Consider the following 27,867-nt stretch of genomic DNA (forward strand, 5'->3'; position numbering starts at 1 on the left):
TCAATTGTTTTGTATATTATAATTGTTATTATTACGGCTGTTATTACTATTCTCTGCCTTTTCTGTCATATTGAACTGGCTTTCTCTCAACCCATGAGTTGAATGGCTGTGTGGTTGTTTTAGCAGCCTGTGGGGTTAAAACCACAACACCCAGGTTTTTCCATAGGCAGTTCTAGACTTCCAGTGAAACAAGAACAAATTAGTCTGCTCTATATTTAGATTCACTGTTAGGGTAATGTGGATTTTCTTGAACTTCCTCTCATTACAAAGAGCTTTAGGTAAGCAGCCTAGAGCTTTTTAACAAATGCATTCAGTAAAGACATCATGCAAGCTAGTAGATGTATAAAGGATTCGATTTGGCTACCAGATTCCTGGCCAGAATTCCTAGCCAAGGTATGGAGATACCCAAAAAAACCCAACCGGTTCTCCCTGTGGCTTGAACAGCTTTTAGATTTGACCTTGAAGCCAAGTTTTAACATGTTTGCTTATTCCTCCTGCTTTTTCAGATGCCATTTCCTTGGCCTTTGTGAGTTTGCAGCCAACCTTCCTATAGTGGTTGCCAGAGCCACTGGTCTCATTTGATGCCACTCTGAAAGTATAGTGAGGACCAAGAATTTTTGTTCTTCTGCTATAGCTCTGACTACATAACTCTGATTGATTGGATGGGGAAAACTCATAACATCATCAAGCCAAGTAACTCTGTCTGTACTTTTGCCCAGGTTAGTTGTGTGAGTAGTAAAAAGGATGTCATTTGCATTTATGGTTGAACCACCTACTTATCCCTCACATAGATGTGTAGTTATTTCTCTTCTCCCAGAACCATGTGGCTTCTCAACATAGAGGGAGCTGCTGCCCTCCTCATTGGGAAGGATTTGGACATAACTTGCGTTTTTAAGGACTAATGGAATAGGTGATAATGAAAATATTCTGAAAACCAGACCACTTGTGTGGTGCGTGTGCGCCCTGCAGAACGTTTGCTTCACGTGATCAGATGCAGCACGGCATCCAACACCTTCTGTACAGTATCATGTCTCTGAGTGGATGGCTGAAACCACGTGTGGCACAAGTCTGTGGAACATTTAATTTGCACTGATTTATATTACCCGTTGCATGACGGTATTTGCTAAACTAGGTGCACTGACGTACCAGTGGCCAGGTGGGAATGGGGCTGCAGTGTAGTAGGTGGTGCCCAAAGAACCAGCGAGAAGGGAACACCACCCAAGCCTCCTCCAGTCACTGGACCTGTAACAGGACTTCAGTACACACTTTCTTTAAACGATGGGCTATTCGTTAAGAATGATTTAACATCTGGGCCTGGGAACATTAGCTGTTCAATGTGCTTTTGATATTTAGCTTTAGCTGTCCCTATGGCTTTAGCCAAAGAATTTTACTATCCTACCTGAGTGAGCATATGTGCAAAAGGAGAAATAGTAATCTCTGCATTTCAAAGGAGTGTTGGAAGGATTAATTAGTCTTTCTGCTGAATGTTTTGAAAAAAGAAAGAAACTGTGTAAGTATTACCATTTGCCCTGGTTTTGTCTAGAATAGAGTTAATTTCTTTCTAGCAGCAGATGGAATGCCATCTTTGGGAGTTGGGATGAGAGCAGTGCAGATAACACCCTGATGTTTTAGTTGTTGCCAAGCGGTCAAGGACTTTTCAGTTGTTCATATTGCCCTGCTAATGAGAAGGGAGGGGACACAGCCAGGAAGGTGACCCAAACTGGCCAAAGGGGGTATTCCATGCCAATTACATCATGATCAGCAGAAAGGGTGGCTGGTGGGAGGGCGGAGCAGGCAGCTCCAGGACGCGCGGTTTTAGGTACAGTCCGGGTTTGGGACAGCTCTGAGTTGTACAGCCTGAGTTGTGCGGTTCGGAGAGAAACTGCTTTGTGTATCACCAGTTCCATATGTTTTGCTATAATGTCCTGTTATTATTATTATATCTATCTTTCTGCTATCCCAGTAAACTATCCTTATCCCAACCTACGATGTTTTGGTTCCTTGGGTTTTCTTCTCCCTCCGTTTCCCCCTCCCTCAATTTCACACCCCCCACAAGCCCTCCCTTAAAGAACAAGTGGCAGCGTGGTGCCCGTCTCTCAGCTGGGGCAAAACCACACCAACATTGTTTCCAGATTTTTTTTTTTCTTTTTTTGGGGGGTGTGTATGCGAATTTTCTCATAAATATGGGGGGTTTATACTAGGAATATTTATTTTAAAGAGTTTTTTTTTTTACACACATTTAGGTTGCCTGCGTGAAACACTACATAGTATGAACTACATTAGTAAATTACTCAAAGTATTACAGACAAAAGACCGAATTCAGAAACTCTCTTGCTATCTTAGAGCCCCCTCAAAATGCCTCATTAATTAGCAATACTTAATCAAATTTAATCTGTAGTAAATCTGCCTGTGTCATTAAAATTCTGCTAGGCATTACTTTCACATTATTTCCGGCGTGTTTGAAGTAGAAAAGGTTTTGGAATTTAGGAGTTTTTTTTAAACATGCTATACTGAGGAAAGGAAAAATAACTCAGTGGACTTGCTGCACAGAAAGACAGTGTTAAAAATAAGCCTGTCTTGCAAAACTGGGATAAAGTATTGCCGACGGTTTCATATGTAAGTTTTGCCCATTTTTCCACTTTGATCTGTCTTGAAGTTTTGGGGTTTTTTTTAATATTTTTGATGAAATGGTTGGGCTGGGGTTTTTTTATTTATCTCTGTCACACAAAACCAAATGATAGTTGGTTTGAACAAACTGCACTGAGTCCAGTGAACCCAGTGGAGCTGCAGCAAGGATGGTGGCCACCTGAAATGTTCAGCCTTCCTGTGTGGAGCACAGCACATGACATCATGCTATGCTGAGGTTTTCCTTGGAACCTCAGATTCCCAGAATCGTGTGAAGATGCCAGAATCACAGCTATAGGAAGTTGTTTATTTTTAAAGCACAGAAAGTGGAAAAAAAGTAGACCAACTACATACAGTGAATCAAAGTGCAATCACACGAAGTTCTCTTGCATATTTATTACTGCTTTGTTTTTAAAATATTAAAATAGAAGATCTGGGGTTTTGGGGTTCTTTTTTAGATCATATGTGATGAAAGCCCATGGCAGGGGAGATTTAAGTCCATTCCAGCCCAAACCAGTCTGTGATTCTAAACTGGCAACAGGAAAGCAGTCTTTATAAGCAACTCACCTGAGCCACAGTGTAGGTGACGCTGGAGACTGGGTAGAGAGGACAACCTCCCAGCTGTGAGGACCTACCGTACTCTTTACTGGAGAAGACAAGCACAGGCCTCTGAACTTGAAACTGGGCCATGCTGTGTGTCATGACACCAGAGATGTTCATGAGATGATTGTCAGGAGTTGTCTTCGTCCATTTGACTTGCTACTTCCTCTTCAGCTACTGATTTATAGGGGTCAACTGCAGTACACAGTGCTGTCTGTTTTTCATAGGACAGGTAATAAATTTTTATTCAGATCCCCACTGTATAGACTTTACTCTGTTTCTAAGCTCCCATTTTCTCTTCATCATAAAGTTTCAGTGCCAAAGCAAGATAGGAAGTTAACCCTGTGCCACGTGTTCCTTCCAGAAGTTGATGGTTTTAGGACAGTGAAATTACAGAAATCAGTACATTCTGTCAGATTTCTGGTTTAAGCCTTTATATACATGCTAATTTTCATTTAGATTAGAGTCCAACACCAAATCCATCTCATTGCTGATCCCCTCCCTGTGTCTGGGGACTCCCATTCCCACACCCAAATTTCTAGTAACCCAAATTGATTTTTTTTCGCTTTTTTTTTCTTTCTTCCTCACACCCCCCCCCTCCCCCCCTCCCCAGTGAGAAGTGTTTTTTTCATTTTTATTGTGAATGTTAATTTATTATAGGTTTCTGTGGGTTTACTTCTCAGCGTCAACTGAAATGGGTAAGGACAGGAAAGCTTGCTGGAGAGACTACAGTGTCAGGATGGTGTCATACCCAATGGAGAAAGAAGGTCTTTTGGAGAGAAAAGGTGAAGGAATTCTGGAAGATGGTAAGATCAGAAGGAAAGTTTCAGAGGGACAGACAGCACAGACCAGATGGGAGGGGCCAGGCACTAAGGAGCTCCCTCTGTTCCCACTGTGAGTTTGTGCACACCTGTTAGTGCCTCCTCCAGCAAGATTCTGGTCTTCATCTGGCTCTTGGATGCATTTTGGCAGCATCCCTGATCATAAGGAAGAGCTGTGTTGTGCAGGGGCTTGAGTGCAGAGACAGGGCTGCTAGAAGCAATACGTATTTGATGGGGAAGAAGGGGGAGAGACATCCTGGGGAAAGAGAATGAACAATTATATAAAGTAATCAGTAAATTCAGTTAATAGATAAAAGTGAAACTGGCTACTTCATTAAACAACTTAAATAGGAAACAAAAAGCAAAACTATGATCAAGGAAGACATGTTACAAGCAATATGTGAAAGAAGTTGAAAGCCAACTAGAAATAGCCTTATCAAGGGAGGAAAATGTAGCCCTGGAGGGGGCAAGGGGAACGAACCTAAGGAGTATCCCTGACATGTGGACAGAAGGACATGACAGCAACCACCAGAGCAGCAGATCCTTTTACTAAGGCGCACATCCTAACATCCAACACAGCCACACTGATGGGACGTCCAGCCATAGCTGCAGGAGTCTGTCATTACGGTCAGATGTGCCACAGCAATGAATCCAGATATTGCTTAAGTTTGGGCAGGGGAGAGGAAGTAATGGTTTAGCTTAGGTTTTAAATCAGATACAAACTACATGGTTGATCCCACCATGACAAAGGTCAAGAGGTCTCTGTCCTGAAATGCATTTATAAACACTTCCAGGCTCATTTTATCATGTCCTACATGGTAAAGAATTTCCAGAGTATTATGGTGGAGCTGGTCTAACCCAAACTCTCCAAATTTTTATCAGATTGCTTTGGACTTTATGAAACCCGGAAATGTTCACCTAATTATGAACAACTTTGAACCCGGGGAGAAAACTTGTATGGGACTTGAGTTTGAATTCAAAAGTTTCAACTAATTGTACACTGTTGAAACTTCTGACCCTGACAAACTCCTATTCATGCCTATTGTCTTCTCCCTGGTAGCCATTCCCTGGCTGAGGCTGTGCCTTTTTGCATTTGGATTTTCAAATTCACGTACTAAGGGGCTGCTTTCTAACTTAGGTGAGACTTACACTACCCCATAGCAAGTTTTCTGTGGCAGCAAGCCCTGGGTGAGTGCAGGCTGAGAGAGTTACAAGCTGATAATTGCACAAAGATAGTGGTTCCTTATCATGGCTTGGTTTGATGTATCTCCTCACCCCGTGTGATTTCCAGATCAAAACCCCTGAAGAGCCTTAGCAGGGTTTGAATCCCTTAATTGTGCTGCTGCAGCCATGTGACTGCCTGGCTGAGTAATTCCCTGCAGAAGGAGACAAACTGCATGTTAAAAAGCTCAACAAATAGTGTTTAAAACAGGAATGTGTGACAGTAGTATACAATATCCATGCCACTTTGCCTGAAATCTTTTTACTACTGCTGCAGCTGCGTGGAAACTTAATTTATGGTAGCGAGCTTAGTGGTCTGAGTGGAAAAGCATGGGTGGGGAGGGAATGCTGACTGGACCTTTGGCTTGTTTCCTTTCCCCTTTGACATCCCTCTGTCTCCGAAAGTGGTTTCATCTATCAGTTATCAGGATAAATGGTTCCTTGGTCTCAGCAAGGAGGTAGGAAACCCTGCCTCATGGAGGTAAGGAGCAGTCACCTTCCTCACCGCCTGGGAGCCTAAATCCATTCTTGCTGTTCTGCAGTGGTGCAAGAAAGAAAGAAGGAGAAAGAGACTGCTGCTGGCATAAAATATGTTGGGATCTACTGAAGACCTTCTTAATTTCTAGGTAATACGTGGGAGGGGGGATAAGGGCAGATAAACCCCCGGTTGTTCCCATTTAACAAAAAGCCTGGCGCTGTTGTCAGGATGGTTTAATTGCATTGATTGTTCCGACCTCTGTATCTTCCTTTCATAGGGGAGCTGGTCATTGAATTGCAACTTGTTTTTTCCGCTGGCTGAAGGCGGAGGAGAAGGGGCTGTCTGGCACGGGGAGGCTGGATGGGGGGGGTGGGGGGTGGGTGTGGAGTGGGTGCGTTTTCAGAGCACAACACTTTAGGAAGGCTGCTGCTCAGCTGTGGAAAGCACAGCTGTTGAAGAGCGAGGGAGGGGACCTGGCAGCAGCCTTGTAGCCTCTATCAGGTAGGCAAATGCACAAAACACGTGCTTATTCCTGCCTGATTTTATTTCTGGAAGCGGTGGTATTATTAGCGGGGAGCGCTTGGGCTCACAAAGTCCTCTCTTTTCTGCTGGTGGCAGGCAGACGGGGTTGGTAGGAGCATCTGGGTGTGTTTGCCCAGAAGCCAGTATGTATGAATGAGGAGATCAATAGCTGTGCTAAAAATCACTGAGCCATCTGGGATTTACAGATAGAGGATTGACTTGCAAATCCTGCTGAAATTGAGAGCTGCGTTGGTAACTGCTGAATAACAGCACATGCGATGGAGGTGGTGTAAAAGTTATCTGGAAGACCTGAAATGGCCTAGTGGCACTATCCTCAGCCCTCGGTGGCGAAGCAGCGTAGGAAAGGACAAGGAAATGCTGAGGTAGGGGAAAATGAGGTTCTGATGATGTTTTGTTGGGTTTTTTTAACCCTGTTGTTGACTTGTGATTTTGAACGTACTGCAAGGTGACAGAAAGCGCAGCTGCGTGTTAGCGGTACCTGATGGCTGCCAAACCCAGTCGCTTTACTGGGTAACAGTACAGAGCAGGCAAGGCTGCGTCTAAGGGGGGAGGGGGAGGACCCAGGCAGGGAGAGGAGGAAAGGCTCGCTCAGAAAGGTGGCAGAGGATGCACTTGGAAAGAGAGTTCGGATTTTGAGTCAGTTTTACAGTTATTCTGTGCTCTTTGGTTATGCAGACCTACAGCAGCTGTCAGGCTGCAGAGAGGAGCCAGGAATGAACCCAGGTCCGAGACTGGAAAGAAAAAGTGCTGAAACAGTCTTCCACTGTAGGTGCAGAAGGTCATGCATTTGTAACAGAGTACAGCCATCTCTGGAGCACCTTTCAGCATGAATGTTAAATATGGAATTAGTCTGCTGTTCTTTCTCAGTGTTAAGCAGGGATAATACCCTGGTTTACTTCACATGAAGAAACTGAGGTACGGGAATGTGTCCTGCGGGCTTCTGGTCAAGCTGTTTGAAAACATGGCCACAAATGGAGAGGGGTTGCTATCATAGGATGCTGTGGTTATAGACCTGTATAGCAGTCAGGTAAATAGATACGTGATGGGTCTTCTGTTCTCTGTCCTATTCTGCTGTCTTTCATCATGGACAAAAACAGATGTTGAAACTCAATCATCCATCCACAACCACAAGAGACATCCAAGTAGGAAAATAGTCACATCTGAAGCCTAGAAAGACTAAACAATTTAGCCAATGTCAACGAAGTTATTTGGAGAAGAACTGGAAATGCAACCCAAATGTTTTATTCACTAACCCATTCCAGTAAAGCAAAAGAACAGCTTTTCTCTTTTAGTTGTTTCTTTTTTTCCTGGCAGAGCAGGACCTGGCCTTATGTTAGGTTGGATAGTTGCACTGTCCTTCTGTGCTATCTTAGCCTCTCATTTTAAGAGGTGGTTCTAGTATTTATTATTATGGAGAAGCTGTGTGTAAACATACATCTGAGAGGAGAAGATTTTGGTGGTGAGTGATGTTCTCTAGGAACTACATATGAGCTAGTTTGTAAACAAATGTGGGAACACAAAACGTGGTACATGATTGTTAGTTCTCCCTAATAGTGGTATCACTCACTATGCTGCGTGTTAGGAGGTTTGTCAGTATTAACAATATTTGCTGAATCTTTTTGCTGAATTTATTTCTCAGTGGAGATACTCACAGTCAGAAAGCTTCAGGTAAAACTTTGATAAGTAGAAGGCATCCTTCGTAACTGTAGCTGTCACTGCATCACACAAGAGATGTACTGGTGATGTGACCTTGCTGATGTATTAGCAGAGCTACGCATACTGCACTGGTGTTCATAAGAAGCAGAGCTGGACCTCTGTAAAGCTCATGTCTATTGTTGAGACTGCAACCCTGGTTCTTCTGACCCCAAGATATAGACCATAGTGAGTTGAAATTGAGAAGCAGTTGGTCTTGTCTTTTGTTACATCTTCTTGGGGTGCAGCTACTGGAGGACATCTCCTTCTCCAGTGAATGGCATCACTCTGATGGGCAGTCTCCCTAGGTAGACACTTAGGTTATATTCATCACTTGTGTCATGTCAGATTACATGTTCACAGCTATCAAGGTAGCTAACAGCATATCACTACAGTATCTTACAAAGATATTGAAGAAGAAAATATGAATTGACTGCATCCTTATGAAATCTTTCTCCATGCTCCCCACTCCCAGGAAATCAGGAGTTGAAGAAACTGAAACTTTTTCCAGTGTAGTCATGCTTACTTCCACACATTGCATTGCCTCCACTGAAGGCAGTAAAGTTAGGAGCAGATAGCTAGGAAAGCACATGGCTGTTGATTTACATAAGGGGTGGTCAGTCTAACTGAGTATTAGACTGCTAATCAGTGGAGGACGCTTTATTGGATAAATGATCTGCAAATGAGAACCTGTCCAAGGAGACTGGATGTGATATGTGACAAAAGCAAAGAATGGTCCAACACAATCTTTCATATATGTTCATAGAAGAAAAATTCTGGTACAACGGAGAAGTTAGGGTCTGATAAATCAGACCAAGAAACAAACTAAAATTTACTCAGTTTTGCCTCGATCTTCAAGCAATAGACTGCGATGGGTATGTGAGTAAAGTCCAGATTCCTCAAACTTTCTAATCCTACTACTATGAGATAGCAGACCAGAAGCTGTCTTCAGCGTTTTTACCAGCCTGTCATGCTGGTAAAGGAGCAAACGTGCCTGTCAGTAAGTCTGTGGTTTAGTATTAACCCAAGAGGAGAAAAAAAACCCCAACACAAAACCCCAGAAAAGACTGTGCAGGGTTGTATTTATGAAGTAAAATGAGCAAGAGGAATCGCAGAATCTACTTACAGCTGAAGCACCGAGCAAACCGTAGCTACAGCTGTGACTGACCAGTGTTGCAGTATTTCTGCCTCTGAGTAATTCCCGTTTCACCCAGTCTTGGTCTGACAGAACTATGTAAAATGTCTGTAAGAAAGGGCAAAATGTTTTCTAGTTCTTTTAACCAGTTGTTGTATCCCCAAAGATTCACAACGTTGATGATGTGAGACAGTGCTAGGAAGGTTTTTGAGTGCTGCAGTAGCAAAAAACCCTCTGCAGGAACAGAGAGCGTTTGTGGAAACAGGAGTGGTGTTGTTTCCCCTCCTCTTTGACAGAAGCCAAGAACAAGAAAGATGAGTGGAAGTCCACACTATGGGATAAGTAATATTCTTGCTTGAAAATAATTTTTGTCACACTTTGAGCTGTTTCATAACAGTGGAATAGGGGAAAAAGCTCCCATGTGATTGCCCAGACTTTACACAGGAGCAGAACAAATTGGAGCATTACTCTCAATTTTTCATGCTGTTTTTCTAAACCTAGTTTTTTAGGGACCTTCAGTTGGAGTTAGTCAACTTTTCCCGAATTTTTTTCAAATGTACTAAAAATTCAGCTCTGAGTAAAGCAATGCTACTTAGCATCACAATTTGGGTCAGGAGGGACTTCAGGATGTCAGGTTCCTCAGTTCAGTGGTTCAGCATGGAAATGGCACTCCATTCTGTAGCAGTTCAGCGTAAGAGTAGGCAAGACGTAACTCTTTGGAAAACTTAGATGGTGTGTCTTTAAAGTTTTAGAAGAGGATTTGAGTGATTCTCTGTGAAGAGGGACTTCAGGCAGAAGTTTGACTTGTTTACTTTTTGTTTGTTTTCTTTCTAACTTAGGTAGTGGGAAGCTCAGTTTCTCAGAGCACTGCAGGGCCAGGCATTCCTACAAAAATGATATGTTTTCAAAAATACCCCACCTTTTCTGGGTGTAATGGCAGGCTGGGTGTAATGGCACGCCGTACTTCCCGTGGTGTGTTTTGCCCTCAGGCACCCAAGTCTGACTGTTCAAGTGTGAATCCAACCCAGAATGTTTTGAAGCATGGAGCATTTGTCTTTTTCATTTTGATAGCTTATATACACTCTAGAAATGCACTGGGAAAACACTTAAAAAAACAAAAAGCAAAAACCCTTCAGCATCCCGCTGGAAAATGACAGTCAGGAGGAGCCCTCAGAGTCTGCGTGGATTTGACGTCAAGTCAGAGCCTTTCAGGGAATGAAAGCGATCTGGTTTTGGAGTCAGTGCAGCTGCACAGGGGATGAGTCTGTCTCCCCTTGTACCTTTCCCATCTTTTGCTCAATGTGGTGCAGTGAACTAAAACTTGGAACTTGTAGAGCACCGTTCCCACTAATAGAAATATCTGCAGATTAATCAGGCTGTGGTACTTAACATTAAATCTTGTTTATTATAATTGACTGTTATGTCATGCTAATGAGATTTATTTCAGTTTTACTGCCTGCACGCTGCTCATCCAGACAGCTGAGAGTTTTGGTATTATTTTATGCTCAACTGCGCCTTACTGGCTTTTCTTTTTTCCTTCTTTTTTTTTTTTTTTTTTTGTGGAGGAGGTACATGGGGAACAGTAGATGACTTGTCTGTTGAATATTTTTATCTTTATCTGAAATGAGTGAATAGGAAAGGGGTGTGTTTAAGCATATCAGGCTTCTGAGACATCTTAGTTTTAATCAATAAAACCCAAACAGAACCTGAGAATAGTGTTGTATCTTTGTTAGATATCCAGAATGAAAAATGGCTGAGAATAAGGATGAGGAGAGAAGGATCATATTTTTAGGGAAGGAAGATAATAAAGAATCACAGAATCACTAGGTTGGAAAAGACCTTTAAGATCATTAAGTTCCTGTCCTATGCTAAACCGTATCCCTAAGTACCTCACCTACCCTTATTTTAAACACACGTACAGGGATGGTGACTCAACCCCCTCCCTGGGCAGCCTGTTCCAGGCCCTGACAACTCTTGCAGTGAAAATTTTTTTTCCTAACATCTAATCTGACCCTACCCTGGTGCAGCTTTGTGCCATTTCCCCTTGTCCTATCTCCTGTCAGCTGGCTGAAGAGACCATCGCCCACATCTCTGCAACCTTTCAGGTAACTGTAGGCAGTGATAAAGGCTTCCCTCAGCTTCTTTTTCTCCAGGCTAAACATCCCCAGCCCCCTCAGCCTCTCCTCATATGATTTGCCCTCCCAGAAGCAAAGATCCAAATGATGTAACTAGCCAAATGTACTCTGTTTCCTGAAGGCCAAGCTAATCTACTCACTGGAGACCTGACCCAGATGAGAGTTGTATCTCCCAGGGAAAACTTCAGGTCTTGAAATGAGCATTTGAAGGGAAGATTGGTTGTTGGATCGTTAGCATTGAGAGGCCCATCCTCTTTCCACCACTGCACCCAAGCTGTGACCACCTATACTTCAGATTTGCCTGTTTTGCTCTAGTTTTCCATGGACATAATAGAACTGCTTTCCTCACAGCGAGAAAATGACCCAGGGAGGTTTCATCCGTACAGACATATTTGTGATTTTACATCCCATCAAGACCCATGGATTTGTGGATGTCAAGTTTTGCTAGATGTTCTTAAACACTATGCTTTTCAATCAGGGGAAAGTCTTCCTTTCTCCAGATGTTCTCTGTTAGCTCCAGAGTCTGGGATTCCAGACTGCTGGCCTTAGCAGAAAAGATAAAGCAAAAAATACTGTCAGTAACTTTGCCTTCTCTCTATCCTCTGCCACCAGAGTAGTGACCGCTTTCAGCAGTGGGCCTGACCCTTCCTTCTTGCATTTCTACATACTGATGCTGACCTTATGTTGACAATGGCTCAGAAAACATCTCAAAAATTTTTGAAATCATGAAAAGTCTGATAATACACCTTTGGTTGTTTGTGTGACTTTCTACTAAGTTGATTTGAAACTTCATGGTAGTAATTATCGTACTTTATTTGACTTTTTCCTTGTCAAACTTGGAAATAGATTTCACTTTTACTATTTGAAAATAATATATTTCCCTTAGTTGAATAGAAACATTTGCATTTGAGTATCTAAAAAACTTATTCTAAATTTCAGAATCTTTGACGGTAAGAAATGGGGATAATATTCGTATAGCTTTGAAGCATTTTAATTCAACATAGGTTTAATTCAATATAGTTATTTATGTAGATTATATTTGAAACATGTAGTCTGTAATTTGAGACCATGTAGTTAGTCTTAAGAATTCCTGTTAAGAATTCGGATCCCCAAAGGTATTTATGTTATTTTCCATGGATTTTTTTTTTTTTTTAGTGAAAGTTTAAAGAAGAGACAATTTATATTTTATATGGCTGAATCTTCAGACACTAATGTGTCTTCTTTATATTTTAACATTTTTAAACATTTTTAAGTATGGTGAGCAAAGAAAACTAGAAACATTCAGGGGCTGAGACATAATTTAGTATAAAAGATCTATGATTGCTATGAAATGTTATTGAACTTGAGGAATCTAATATTTGACATATTTAATTCATATAAATCCATTGAACCTTCCCTGTAATTCAGAGTGAAGTTCTCATTGCAGGTACGAAGACACTGAGAGTCAAAGAGGGATGAAAGGACAAGGGGGACGAAGAGAATTCTTTGCAGCCAATCTTATTTACACTTCTTTACTGTCTTGTGACTTGCTGGGGTGGGGTTAATATTCCCCATAGCAGCCTTCATATTGCTGTGCTTTGTGTTTGTGGCTAGCAAGGATTTAATAACACACCAATATTTTGGTTATTATGGAGCAGTGCTGGCACAATGTTTCTCTCCCCAGTAGACTGGGGCTGGGCAGGACCTTGGGAGGGGACACAGCCAGGATAGCTGACCCAAGCTGAGCAAAGGGATATTCCATACCGTATGTCATGTGCTCAGCACTAAGAGCTAAAAGAAGGAGGGTGGGGTGGGCATTTTTAATTACAATGCTTGTCTCGTGAAGCAGCTGCTACATATACCGCAACCCTGCTTCCTGGGAAGTGGAGGACATTGCTAGCTGATGGAAGCAGAGACTAATTTTCTTTCTTTTCCTTTTTCTTCCATGTGCATCCTTTGCTGCTCTTTGGTGATTTGTTTGTAAGGTTTTATTTATTTTTATGTCTGTATTTTATTTCTTTATTTTATTTCTTTACTAAGTTGCCTTTATCCTTTGCCTGCGTGATTTACTCTAGGTGATCCTGCTCCAGCAGGAGGGTTGGACTAGATGATCTTTGGAGGTCCCTTCCGACTCCTAATGTTCTGTGATTCTGTGATTCTGTGATGACGATGTTCAGGGAACCATGGGCATAGCATCCAGGTGACTGTTACTTATTACTCTCAAGCAAGAGTAAACAATTTAGCCATACTGAACTTGACAGACTTATGCTATCTTATACTAGCAGTGCAGCAAGCTAATTAGTGCAGCGTTCTGCACAGTTATCTCAGTGTGAAAGAAGCTTTGTCCCATTTGCAAGCCATGTAGATGCGGTAGCTCCAAGGCCTGAGCATATAGTCATGAGCAGTAGGAGTGACTAGCCTCCACTTAGGAAACCTCCTTTAGGCCTGAGGTGCTGGTTTTCCCCCTTCTGCTGAAACAATAAGCCATCTGCAGACAGAAATAAGTGCTGGTGTCCTTATCTGTTATTTACAGATGCTTTAAACAGCAGAAGCAATGAGAGGCCTTCATTCTGGATGCCATGGTGTTGAATGATGATCTGGGGGGGAGATGGTGGTGTTGGTTAAAAAAAAGAAAGAAAAAAAAAAAGAAAATTAACTGACCACCAATCCAGAGTGGGGCCCTAAGACATTTGGCCTTGGAGAAATTGCAAGCTGAGGAGGGCAAGGAGAAACTGTCTGACAAAAATCGAACCATCAGTGCCAGCAGTTACAGAGGCCGCACAGAGACTTTCTCCCAGGAACCAAACCAGTCTGAAGGAGCTGTGGTTTGAGTCTGTGGCAGCCTTTATGGTAGGCACTGAAAATACTTGCCAAGTCCACAGACTGCCCCAGACTGCCCTAAGGGGTGGACTGCAAACTGTGGGCAGCAGATTCAAGCGTGGATAGGCAGAGGCTGTGCTGTATACCCAGACCCGTTGCTAGTTAGATCAGGATTGTGTCTATCCCTCATGCAGGCTGCCCCTGATCTTGTTTTGTAGGAGATGTGATTAGCTGGCAATCAGCTCTGCCTGCATTCATCTTTTTATTTCTGATGCAGGAAAAACAGTGTTGGGTTCGGGGTTTTTATTACAGCCATTAAAATTGACCTGTTGTTTTCAAGTCTTTGAGATCTCTGAGTCATTTTGGAGCGGTTTTGACCTGTTTCGTGTCTGTGCTTTCTTGCTTACAAACTGCTTTTCCCTGAAGAAGTGCTGTTATAATTGCTGCACTTGCAACCCCGCTTCTGTCGCTGATGTGACTTGGTGTCTCCAGGAGTCACGCTCTGCTGAAACAGAGCTGTGTCTCTGCTCCCTGCTTGTGAAGTCCGCTGCGGCGTGTCAGAAATTGTATTTAAAAGTGGGATTAAAATCGGTGGCGTTTAGGCTTTTTCCAAACAATTCCTGTTTTGTTTGTTTGCTGATGTGGTGAGCTGGAAGTATTTTACAGGGGACTACCTTTTAGCAATTCTCACCCCTTACTTTGACAATCTTTAGTGAACTTCAAGCTAGGCCCTTACAGTCACTGGTTGTATTAGAAAACTTGGACCTTCAGATTAGCCTTTTGTATTTGTTTACTTTTTAAAATCACCTCTCTTTGCGACCTTTAGAGAAGGCAAATTAATCATAATATGGTGACATTCCATTACGGAAGCAAAATCCTTTTTGAAGTGTCTGTGCAGTTATTACAGGGAAACTTTCAATGTGTCAAAACCTCAGAGATTAAATGTGATAAGACAGTGAAAAACATGAAAAAAAATAATCCAAGAATGCAACCAAGTTTGCACAGTTTGTGCTGTGAATTGGTTTCCAATATACCTTCTTATCCATAAGAGAAGTGAAGATAGTCTAGAATGAGGCATTGTGTCAGTAAACAAAAGGTGGGTGTCTTTGTTTCTCAGGCCAACTCACTGCATTGCATCAATGTCCATACTTGCATAAGAAGGTAGCTGTGGTGCCTTCTTTGTGCTCCCAGCAGCTGTAGGATGGAGAAGATAACTCATTACAATGAAAGTTGCACATGGAAACAGAAGCTCAGGGGAGTAGGATACCGACTACTGCGCTGAGTTTGGTGCTAACAGATGGCAGCGATGTTGTGAGTGTGGCTGGTGCTTGGGGTGTTTGACGGGAAGGGGACAGGTTGCTGCTGGCTTGCTTTCCTCTCATTCCCCTGAGTAGGTCATAGTATAGCTCAGAGCCATCTCCAAAGGACAACAGTAACATGACATTACTCAGCCTTGTTTAGGGTCAGGGAGAGAGAAATGCTGTATTTGTAACTTTCCTAATACCTGCCTGCTCTTTCTGGTATGCTGATGTTTGAGTGACTGAGAGAATATATATCCTCTGAGCAACCTGCTTGCCATTTGAGGTGACAAAATGGGGCACTTCCCTGCATCTGGATGGGGTCACTATCCCCTGGGTGAGTCCCACCAGCCTGGAAGTGGAGAGTCCAGAATGCAGGCATGCTGTTGCCTTTCATCGAAGGAGTAATGGTTTCCTGACAACTGTAGGTTGACCTTTTGTTTGCATCACAGCAACACAGATCTCTGTCTCTTGTAACAAAATGCCCTGTTGCCAGAGGAAGAGGGAACTGGGCACCAGTTGAAACTCCACAGGAATATTTTCATTGGCTTTACTGGGCAGGATCTAGAAGTCTGCAATCATTACTTGAAATTGCATTCTGGCAACATATAATTGAATGCAGACCCGAGCACTCTTGAGATGATAATGACCCACAAAAGCTCAAGTTCCTAGATTATGATGCCAGCTCTTACGGTAGGCATCAATTTATCAATTGTCTTGATATGAATGAGTATCTCATACCATGCTAAAATTGTGCTTCTGCAGCAAATCAAAGCTAAACAGCAGTATTCATGTATAGATACATAAATTGTAGGTATGCTTAGCAATGCTTCTCTCTTTTCCAGGTATCACAGGGACAGAGAAGTCACTAATAATTGCTAGTATGAAGTTTTAAAGGAACAGACAAGAAAAGCTAAGGAGAGGATCCACAACCCAGTGTTCCAAGTGAAAAGTTGTTACTGATAGTAGTCGTGTCTCATTCAAGCCACTTTAAAATGTGTTACTTGGAGTGAGGGGGTTGTGGAAGGCACTTCATTGCTAGATTGCTTCTGCTGTATCACAGAGCATGCTTTTTTGGATAGTTAGGAGTAGAGAGGCATTTTGATGGGCTTCTGGTCTCTCTTTGTGAGCAGAGTATGTACCCTCAAAGGGGAAAGAGGCATTTTGCAGGGCCGACCCTGCTCCAGAGGGGCTCGGCAGGCACTGGCACTGTGGGGAATGATGCTGCGGGGAGGTAGTGCAGGAGCCTGGCGTACGCTGCTCAGCCTGGTATTGTTTCTGCCTGTCTTTTAAATGGAAGTACTGTGTTACGGTTTCTAATGTTCCCCCTAGATAATACATTCCCTGTGAAATGTAATGGAAAGTTACTGCTGTAATTAACTCATTGATTGTTTAAAACAATTACTAATTGTACCTGGCTGGAAAGCTGGGAGGATCTCACTGTCACTAATGTGACTGGATAATTATAGATTTTTCTTTTCATATTTTTTCTGTAAAACATGTTTTCTTTGCAGGAGCTTTTATTTCTGGCCAGCTAACTTTCAGTTCCTGTGACTGGCAGATGCAGGCTAGCAATCAGCCCTGGGGCAGCAAATGGGATGAAGATATTTCAGACCTCAGTAACTCCGCTCCCTTGGGGACACTCTAGGCAAACAGTGTATTCATTTTTGTATGTAATGCATGAAGGCTACTACAAAGCTGTGAAAAACAAAGGTCTGTGAGATAGCAAAAAAGTCTATATACCGCTGGCAGCATCATCTTTGGGAGGCATCTTCTCAGTGCTGAAATATGGTTCAGTTGTTCTTTTTTAGAAGAGGGAAGAAATAAAGAAAACAAACATCCTGGAAAGCCACCTCTGAGGTGCCTCTTCTGCATCTTGGCATAAGAGCCTGTACACAGCCTGCCACAACCTACGTACGTTCGGTGTTTCTTTTCAGCAGGCAGTGCAGTTGCTAGCCATCCCCACCAATCCCAGGGAGGCTGGCGAGCGTCAGCTCTATCATCTTCTGCTTCTCACAGAGCAGCGTGGCTGCGTGGCACCACACTTTAGCGCGGTACTTCTTCCGGATGGTACGCGTCCCTGTGCGGCAGCGCGTTGGTCTCCATGGATGCATCTCTCTTAAAGCAAAGGCAGGTCCTAGGCCTTGCAGTAGTAGCAAATTGGAGGCTGCTTCTTGCAAAGATACTGGGAGACTTGTTGAGTGAATGTGTCTGCAAGGAACCACCATAAAAAGCATGCAGCTATCTTCTGATGTCTGTCTTGCAGCTCTATCTCTTTCTGAGTCCTTACTATAGCATCTGGCCCTCAGGTCTTTTCTGAGACTTCCATGACACGTTGTGGTACAATTACAGAGACTAATGTTTTCTTTGTGGGCTCTGTGTTTGCTTATGCAATTTAGCTAACCTTTAGGTACTGGTGAATTGAGAGATTTTACCATTCCAGTGATGCCCTAATAATCATCACTGTAACGGGCTCATGCTATGTAAGGTCTGACATGGGGTATCCTTGCCAGAACTGAGTAATGTATCTTCCTCAGCCTGCATCCAGAAAAGAAGATTAATGGCTAAAGCAAGACATATGGGAGGCCTTCTTTAAATGATATAAACTTAAAGGAAATCAAACATTCTCTTGGAATTGAACTTCCCATAGTGTGGCCAGCGAGGTTGTGTGGAGTTTTTTTAATTTGAAACTTTTGTAGTCATGGGATCACTTGTCTCCTACTGAGCAATGCAAAAGATGTTATACAGCAATATTTGCATCTATTTGCATGCAGCTTAACATGGCAGAGGAGTTTAATTCCATATTAATCTGGGCATTAACTTTATAGTAGTTATAGCCTTATGGGGGAGGAGTTGACACAGATTCAGTAGGACGTTCTTCCCATATGCCACGGCCAAAGTGAAATTTCAGTGTATATAGGAGGAGAGTTATCAAACAGAAATCAGTCTAGGACAGCTGCTTTAGGAAAGGCCTCGAAGTATTGTGGTCAAGGAGAACATTCTTCAGGAATGAAGTGTGCCTGGCTTGCTTTTCAGGGCGAATGGACTGAAGGCATAGTGTGAGAGCCATTGACATTCTCAGACCTTGAGGCTGAAAACGCAGTCGCAGATGGGGCCTGTTGAGCACAGGAGAAATGCTCCTTGGCTGTTCTTTTTTCTTCTGTGAGAGGAATGGGCTTAGGCTTTACTTGTGATAATATATTATAGACTGAATTTGGTAGTACTGAATTTTTACCAGGAAAATGTATTCTCCAAAGATGCCCAGTTTCACTTAGTTGAATGAAAAGAAAAAATCTGCTGAATGCTTATTTAAATAATTCTTAACCAGCTTAGTGGGTTGGAACTACTCCTCCTTTTTCCATTTCAATTCTGATATTAGTAACTCCCTTTAAAAAAATGAAGAAGCAATGAAGATTAATTTCCTTAGCCTAGATCTGAATTTAGCCATACATTTGGTGTTTCTTTCAATCCAGCTCCAAGTAGAAAAAGGCAGAGGAAGGTATGAATAAATTCTAAAACTTTCTGACCATATACTAGCATTTAAATTCTGTATCTGGATAAAAAAAAAATCAGGGCTAGTGACCAGAAAATTAAGATTTTAATGTTCTGCTCTGAGAAACTACCTTGAGTAGAGAGGAAAAAAAATAATTTTAATTGTTAATGGGGGAAGTAGTGCAGAAGATGGTTTTGCAAAATGGCATTGATCAGGACTGTAATTAAATGCCATCTTAAAGAAATGAAGAGAAGCTCAGCATAGATTTAGTCTTTAAAGAAAGCTGGATTTACAGTGCTCCAGATGTTTTGCTTAGAATAAGCCTCATTGACCTGGAATATGAAAGTGTGCCAGCATACTCACTGGAGCATTGTTAATGCCTCTGGTTGGGTTTGTTTCAGGATCTTTGATTTGAATTTCAGTGTATTTAATTTTCTGAGCACAGTGATCTACAGAGAATGCTTAATCTACGGAGATTAAAATTATAAAGGTATACCAAGCATCCAAACACAAAGCTTGGCATTATTTTTCCCCTGTTCTGTTTTGGTTAAATAAGTCATCCAGAGCATGTAAAGCCATTGTTTCCCAAAAATCTACTTTTGCAAGGCTTGCATTATCAAAAATCTTGATTAGGACAACTGTTTGAAGAATGCTTTCACATTTTTAAAAGGCCTGTGTCTTATCTGACCTGTCATCCAGGCACCTTTTGTAGCCAAAGGTATCACAAGGGGATGCCTCAAACTATTGAAAAATTACCAAGAAACCTCTGTAACCATCACTGAAATGATAAACAATCACAGAATCACAGAATGTTAGAGGTTGGAAGGAACATCAAAAGATCATGTAGTCTAACTCCCCTGCCAGAGCAGAGTCACCTAGATTAGGTCACAAAGGAATTTGTCCATGTGCATTAAAGAATGTTTTGTTTGTGTTCACCCTACGTACTTTTTTTACTGCCCATCCTCCCAGCCAGTAGACAATTGGAAGTTATTTGTTTACACCATGTTGGTGGTTTTAGACCCTTAGGACTGAGAGATATTGATATTACAGTGTCTCTCAAACAGTCCCATGCTTCTTGTCAAGCGAGGCAAGTGAGTCAGGCTTGCAGCTCCTCCTGTGTCTACTGACGTGTGGAAGAGCCATCCTAAACTTTACAAGTATCTATTATGTGCAAAGTGTATTTTCTGAGTTGCCCTGTGAAGCAGTTAAGCTCTGTGTTGTAGATCTGAACTTCACTTCCAAATTGTGAATGAAAACAAAGGTCATTGGCAGGATCTTCAGGACCATGTGTTACTCTTTTCTCAAAAGCCAGCATTCTCTTGATAGTTGTTTGTCCCTGGATGATATGGCATCTCATCAAACCTAGCATCACCAGCTCTGAAACTGGACAGCTGTAAGCCTTTGGATATCCTGAGGCTATCTATGCATTAGAAATCTTGATATTTGTAGAAGGGTCACAATGTCATCATTACTGTGCAGCAAAAATGCTGTGTTACACTAGAAGTCAAATGTGTCAGGAGACAGAATGTAAAGATAATAGATTTCTAAACACAACGTCAGAAAGATAAGTAACAGAACACAGGAGTTTATGTGAGAGTAAAGAAGTTCCTTGAGTGCTCTGGCATCTCAGCTAACTCCTATTTTTTTCTCCTGAACCAAGCTGCAATCCTCCCCCTTCCTTTGTTGTGCAAAATGCCCGCTTCTCTCTGCTCTTCTGAGAGGATGGGGAGAAGAAAGAAAGAAACGAAGGAAGAGAGATCACCTTCTCCTGTGCCATCCAAAGCTACACTCCCTTTGTCTCTCCTTACAAAAAAGTGCTGCTTGCTTTCTTTCTAGCCTTGGGGGACATTTCCTTCCACATCCTCCCTCAGATGCTTTGATTAATATTACTTGGTTGTACTTGCATTAGTCCATTCCTGCCTGGGAGACATTCTCAAGTCCTGAAGACCTACTCCTACACCCCATACTTTGAACTTCTTGTAATCGTAACTATTTTAACTTTGGAAGAGTTCTTAAAATGCAAAAGGTGACTGTACAGACTACACAGGCTAGAATGGGCAACTGAAGACTGGTTAACCTCTCCCCTGCTCCCCTCCATACAGCTGGTTTTGTGGCAGTCATTCTAGGGACCCTAGGAAGCCCATGTTTAAGAAGTTCACAAAGTTATTCAGCATGATTATCCTGCTGCAAATGCCAAAAAGTGGTCCCATCGCCCAGACCCAAAGTGAAATGTGCAGCCAGGGTAAGATTGCTTGGGGACGCGCTGCGGTGCATGGTGGTTTAAATCTGTGCTCCATCAGTGGCAATGACAGTGGACTGCATCAGTGTAACCTCACTGATGGGTCAAGTCCCTGTCTCTTATCCTTGTTATATTTCTTTTGTTTCCCCACACTCTCAACTTATTTTCCTAGCTTCTTCCTCTAAGTTTCCTACCTCTTTGGCTCCTTAGCTAAGCCTGTGTTCTCTGCCACTTCTAGCCTTTTCTCACCAACTTCATATACTATTCCCAAAATGTAAAAAAAAATGGAGGATTAATAATTCTGACTCTCTGAAAATTTCTGGTAAGGAGCTGCACTGCAAGTTGTGATTTGCAAATCCCAGTGCTTCTCTGGCAGTAATCCAGTAGAAGAGGCAGTTGTCCATTGTATGAAGATAATGTTGTTTACAGCTCCTTAGCCATCCAGGAGCTGACGCTGTTCCTTGGTACTATCTAACATGCCTTCTCTTTCTCACTGAGGGATATGTGAGAGCAAAAGCAGGCTCTTGAAAGATATTGATGAACATGGTGGCCAGTAAAGGGCACCTTCTGTTCTTTGCTTCTTTATATAGCCTGCAGTTGTGCCCAACATGTACCGTGCAATTTTGAAATGCCCAGGCAGGAAGAACGGGCTTGTACTTGAATGTAGATTCAAATAAAGCTCTGGCACATACTTTCTGTACAGCATTGGACAAGTTATGCAGTCTTTGTCATATTTAAATGATACTTTTACAGTTGCATCTAGTTGAATCCTAACCTTTTCAAGGCTGGGCTGTTTGAACAGTACCTTGTATAAAGCACCTCCTCATGCAAGTTGAGGTGCTTATTACAGATAATTACTTATGAATAAGCCTTTGTCCCGGAGAGCTTATAAGAGACCAAGCTCATTCCACACAGCCTGATGAAATAAATCAGATGGCATTCACATTCAGTTGGTACTGACTTGACCTGAATTCAACCAGATATAAAGATGAAAATCTTTCCATATCATTAGAAAACCCCTTCAACCATTCATCATCTCTAATTGCTAACTTCGTTATCCCCTAGCTAAGCAGCAAGCCAACTATTCATAATAGCTTTATAATAAGCTGCTTCATTCTCTACAGTCCATGTTCTTTGTTTTGTCACCTTCTTTGCTTTTAAGTCCTGCTTTGGTCAGAAGAACGAGAAAGAGCAAAGGAAATAGTGTTTCCCCATTACTGGTCCCTGTATTTCTGGTCAGAGGCCAGACTGGCCTCACAAAATTCCTGCTCCTCTCCTACATGCTACTGCAGCTAGTGCCCTGTGCTGTCAGGGGCTGGAGGCCTTTCCATGTGTTTCTTGTGTGGGCACAAAGAGAAGGGTGCATTAGACGGCCAGAGAAGCCCTTTGTGATACTTACTCTGTTTCCCAGGATATTTGTCCTCTGGCAACCAGAGTGTGAAAGGGACCTTCCTTCAGTTAGAGGCGGTTAGGGAGTGATGGGGGAACCCCTATCAGGAAAGGTTACAAGACCTGATTGCAAAATGCACATAGTTCAGGATTTTGCAAAGCACCTGGAAAACTGGTGAAATACTGCCAGAATAAAATAATAATAATTAAAAAAATCCAAATGAATAAAAAAACCCCACCCAAAACCACCACAATTAGTGCCTTGATATGAAAAGCTTATTTGCAACTTATAATGTGTGAGATCTCTCAAAAATAGAAGCTGCAGGTCCCGTGAGGAAGAAAGCCAAAAGGCTTCCCTGGAGAGGAATGAAAAGCTGTGTATATTCCCATGAGTGCCACTCACCAGCCTCTTACCGAAGGGCTGTAGCATGGTCACATCCCACTTAAATATCTCATCTCAAACTGTTAGCCTGACAAGCAAGCACGGTCACTTTGTAGTTGCAGAGGGCAGAAATACACTTGCAAGCCTCACCTCGCTGAGCAAGTCTTTGGCCCTAGACTGGCTTTGGTTGTTAGGAGAAAGCTGTACAAGTCAGAGAAAGATACTATTGATTGTGAACGGTTCAGAGTCATAGAATAATTTAGGATTCATGGGACCTGCAGAGCTCAAAGCTTGAGAACTTTTCCATTCCAGCCTTGAAAACCAACTTAGATGGAAATGTCACCACCTTTCTGGGCAACTTTGTCTTTCACTTGGTTGTAAGTAATTAGTAGTCTCATCTTTAAGCCCTAACTTGTTCCGTGTCTTTTTATGCAGGATAAAAATGCTTCAGCGCAAGCATCATGAGAGAATGTAAACTGTGTTCTCTCCTGAATCTTCAGTTGGACTTGGTGATCTCAAAGGTCTTTTACAACCTACTGATTCTGTGATTCTCTCAGCATGGTCTTTAAATACCGCTTAAGAACAAAAAGTTCTTTGGTGTCCATGGTGAAGTAAGCAACATAGATGTGCTGGGCCTCTTACTACACATTTTGTTACAAGATTTCCAGTCAAAACCCATAAAGTGATTGAAAGCTTCCATCTGTTACGGGCCTCATGATGCACTTAGAACCTTACCAAAGTCTTGAAGCAACAAAGTCTTGCAACTGGCATGCTTTGAACTCAGAGGATTACTAAACCAGAGAAAACTTGAAGATCATTGAGACAAAAAGCCTGTGGAAATGTCAGAGTGCACTGTATACTGCAGTCCTGAGCTCTGCTGGGGCCCTTGGTATTTCTATAATACCAAGTAATAAAATATATCTACAGTGGGTTTTACCACCTTCTTTTTGCTGCATTTTCTCCACAGTGAATGAAATGTACATTGCACTGCAGACTCCCTATTTCAGCCTTCAGTCACAGGTTTGGGAATCCCTGGTTCAAACCATTGGTACAAGCAAAATCTGGGGCTTTGTGCTGCCTCCATCTTTGTCCTCTGGAGTCTCGTAGGTTTTGGCAGGTAGGAAGTGGAGCGGTTGGATCCGTAAAACCTCGTAAAATAATAAATGTTAAGAGTTAGCTCTTATTTCTTGTGAATAATTCCCACACATGATGGCTAAGATTTCTAGGAGTATTATAGGTATATAGTTACAGACTATGACAATGCATCATGGAGGAAGATGAATTAGATTTTTAGCTCTTAATATTTTTCTCCTTTTATCAAAGGCCCTGAAAATTTACTTAAATCCAGTCTGGATCTTGAGGCTTTATAATTATCCAGTGGGCAGATGTTAAAGAGCTCAGCAAATTTCACATTAAAATATGTTCCAGGATTTCAGCAAAAACTGATTATACAGCTCGTTCTTCAGATCCTTTAGCACCCCGCGGTATCCTTTGTTGACTGCTATTCAAGGTTTTAAAGAAGCAAACAATGCTTAATAAGGCCTTTTGTCAGCAAGATCTGTTGATGGCTTGTGTATTGTCTGTTGGTGATGTACAAACTAGCCCCGTTGTGTTAAACTCTGGGAGCAGAAGGGGAGCGGTGACAGCAGGGCTGGTGCAAAGTCAAACTTTCCACTCTGTGCTTCGCACCAGTCCACAGTGAGAGTACAGGCAGCAGCTAAGAGATGGGAGTCTTGACGATGAAAAATGTCTGGGCTGCAGTAAAGATAATCGGGGCTAAAAGGAAGAGAGGGAGAATCTTTTTTTGCTGCTTTTCTTTGGAGAAAGTGAAAGGCTTCTCATGCAGCTTCCTGTGCTGTTCAGAGGAGCCTGTGTTTATGCTGAAGGAGGAAAAGACTGAAAAAGGTGGTCATTATATTGTCAGAAGCTTCTTGCTTCATTTCAGTACTGTGAGCCGCTAGCTCACTGGGAGATATGTATAGAAACTGCACGCTATTCCTAGGGATTTGTGTTGTCCTTTTTTTTTTTTTTCCCCTAATTTGAGAAAAAAGTGAGTGGTTATTGGAGTGAGGAGATTGACAGTGTGTGCTGCTGTCAGGCCTGGCGGAGGCAGGCGCTTATGAAAGCTTCCCCCACAGCTTTGCCAGCATCCCCACCTTAACCGTCCTGTGCAGCTGCCCTGGTTCTCCTGGTTCCGGCACTGTTCGTGTGTAATTGCGAAGTGGTTGTCAGCAATGGGGAAGCCTCTGAGGATTGGGAGGGTCTGTCAGTCCAAAGGCACCCTGAATGTCTATTCACAGTTCTCCTAATCTCTCTTATCCTCTTCCTTCCCTTTATCTGTTTTCTCTTCCTCCTGAACTTTACCTCCTTTCATCTGCTGTTCCCTTCTGAACCTCTGCCTGCCTACCCATTTGTGCCTCTATCAGACCTGGCAAACGTCTACCTTGCTCCTTCAGCTCAGCCTCTGATCCTCCATCAGAGCTTGGTCAGGGTTTGACTTGATGGGACTTGCTGTCCACATGTCCATCTTCCAAAGCTTTTACATTTTGTGTCTTTTCTCAGATTGTCTCAACTACAAAGGGACTGAAAGCCCCAGGAACTATAGCGAGCTGTTAAACTGAAATGAAAACGCATTAGTCCTGTGTGACTGACCCTGTGGCCCACGGGAGACATGGCAAGTCCTGGACCATTGGCCTGGAAAGTTTGGTTAAGAGTGTAAAACCATGTAACTGCAAACGAGCTCTTTGGGGCTAAGTCTGCAAAACTTGTTCTTCTTCATTTGCCTTTCCTTTATTTTTTGTGTGTGTGAAAGTGTTCCCTAAACGAGTGTGCTTCGTGCACAGTCATATCTCTGACCTTCAAGTAAACTGCTCTGAACTGCAAGCAACAGACTTAATATGAGTCATTTATAAAGGCAAAAAAATCCAGTCATCCCTATTGTGTGCTGATTGTAGCTTTGTCCGCTGTAGACTGGTGATCTCAGTGGCCAGTAGAGGGTTTCTGAGGAAATAACTATCCATTTCATTGCCTTGAAATAAATCTTTTGGGCTGTCCAGCAATTTCAAGCCATGCTCTTACTTATTTTAGGTGTATTACTTCACCAAAGATTCCTACAGTCTGATCCTTCTACATAATTTCAACCTGAGAAGCAACGAGAGAAGTAAGGATTCTCAGCAGGAAATGCTAGCCTGTGTCTGTTCTTAGGGAAGCCATGTTACTTGGTATCATCAGGAATTAATTTGATTAGTCATGTAGACAGAAGTGCGGGGGCAAGTTGTGCTGAGAGCAATGCTTGTGCAAGCTGATTGACTTCATTGCAATTGCCTGTGATGGAAAGTTCAGTTTGACCTATTTTCTTAAATTTTCCTTAAAGCCGGATGACTCAGACCTTTCTGGAGACAGGGCAGACAGAGCACTGTGTATAGCTCAGTCCTTGACTGCCTGTGACAGGGAATGGAAAGTCTTAGACCTCTGGGACTTTGTGATATTCATGTCTGTCCCACACGCTGTGAAAGGGAGAGACTTTCAGGATATCCCAATTGGCAGATCTAGGAAGACTTTTTAGGCACTAGCAATTACAAGCAGATTTTTTTTTTCTTTCTCAGCAGGATTTCTTTTATTTCCAACTCGAGACATGTGCAATTCTTGAGAAAATATCAAGAAAACCATAGTGGTATCCTGAAAGATGATGGCCGTGACCTGCCTTTCTGAGCTTTCTTTGTATGGAAGAGTGTCTAGAAAAAGCTGCTTCAAGTCATCGGTTTGTTGTGCACAGAAAACTTGATTGGTTGTTCCACAGACTCAAATTTGGGGCCTCTGCTGTGTTTTCCCTGTAATTTTAAGTCAAACGTTAGGTTTTGTTCACATTCATGTTCTTGCTATGAAATGGTTGCAGTGCACATCTCTGGAAGCCACCGTTGCTTTGCTTCTCAGACGTGTTTTTTTTACTTGGAGGCAACAAACCCGCAAGTGCCTGGTTTCTGTATCCATAGGAAGAGGAATAAAACTAACTCATGGGGTGGGAGCAGTTCTACTGCCTGTTTGCCACCCAGAGGTGGCCGGTACTTGACTTTCTTTACTCCAAGGCCTTGGACGGCTCCTCTGGACCTTCTCTCCCCCTTTTCCCTGGCGAGGAGCATTTCTGACAAGCATAAGTCACATTCAGTTTTCCCCCCCGGGGCTTGCTAGACACACAGGCACACTCTGCCTTCTCCCCTCACTGAGCTTTTTTTAGCATGCTGTGGGGGAACGTAACCTTGTGAGGAATTAGAGATGCAGCCAGATACCTGGCTGCGGGCTCAGCTTTGTGTTGAGGGCTTTCTGAAATATTTTTCTGCACCTGTACATAAGACAGCTCAGGTTTTGGTGGGAGGAAGGCCAGCAGTAGGACGCTGTTTATGTGTGAGCAGAAGGAGGAAGGTTTTCGGGAGGCAGTGGGGTGTAAAAATCCACAGTGTGCGTTGGACTTTATGCTTTCAATGTCAAGCAGGGAGTAGGTATACGTTATGATGTGCAGAACTTGATTGAAGTTCCTCCTTGATTTCAGTTTTGTAATTGCACAGGGGGCTTTTGAAACTACTTTTTGTTAACTTCAAGATTGCAACTAGATGTAAACTGAGGGTGCAAGGAGTGCCACCGAGTCTGAGTTGATGCCTCTGCTCTAGCTCGTGTCTATTATCAAAGTAAAAATGTTGCAGACTTCCATTCCTCTGGAAAGCCAGTTATGCAGGATCTGCAAAGTGCTCCAAACAGATCACTAAAACCTCAGGGCATGCTGCATCTAAATTAGATTAAAAAATTCAGAGTGGATTTTCTAAGATGGGAGCTGGTGACCTTGTTAGGAGTGTAGTGACTAGTGGCTGTGGTGCTAGTGCTTGCTGTGGCTTTGATAGAGCTAGAACTTGGCCTGTAATCTCAGCATAAAGGTTGTGTCTTCCTCTGAGCCTCCTCTAATGCTGATGGTGGTTCAGCTGTTTTACAAGTCCGTACTCCACACTGGTTCATTGCTGGTGCTCAC

The 27,867-nt window shown here is 42.6% G+C and overlaps 1 protein-coding gene across 2 annotated transcripts in view; it reads left to right on the top strand.

The window, feature by feature from the left end:
• PHACTR1 (phosphatase and actin regulator 1) overlaps positions 1 to 27,867 on the top strand; it is a gene marked incomplete at both ends in the record, with an annotated part of 303,902 nt that overhangs the window by 122,909 nt on the left and 153,126 nt on the right. The window lies entirely within an intron of this gene.

This window comes from Gallinula chloropus, assembly GCF_964237585.1.
Source record: "Gallinula chloropus genome assembly, chromosome: 2".
Classification (NCBI taxonomy): domain Eukaryota; kingdom Metazoa; phylum Chordata; class Aves; order Gruiformes; family Rallidae; genus Gallinula; species Gallinula chloropus.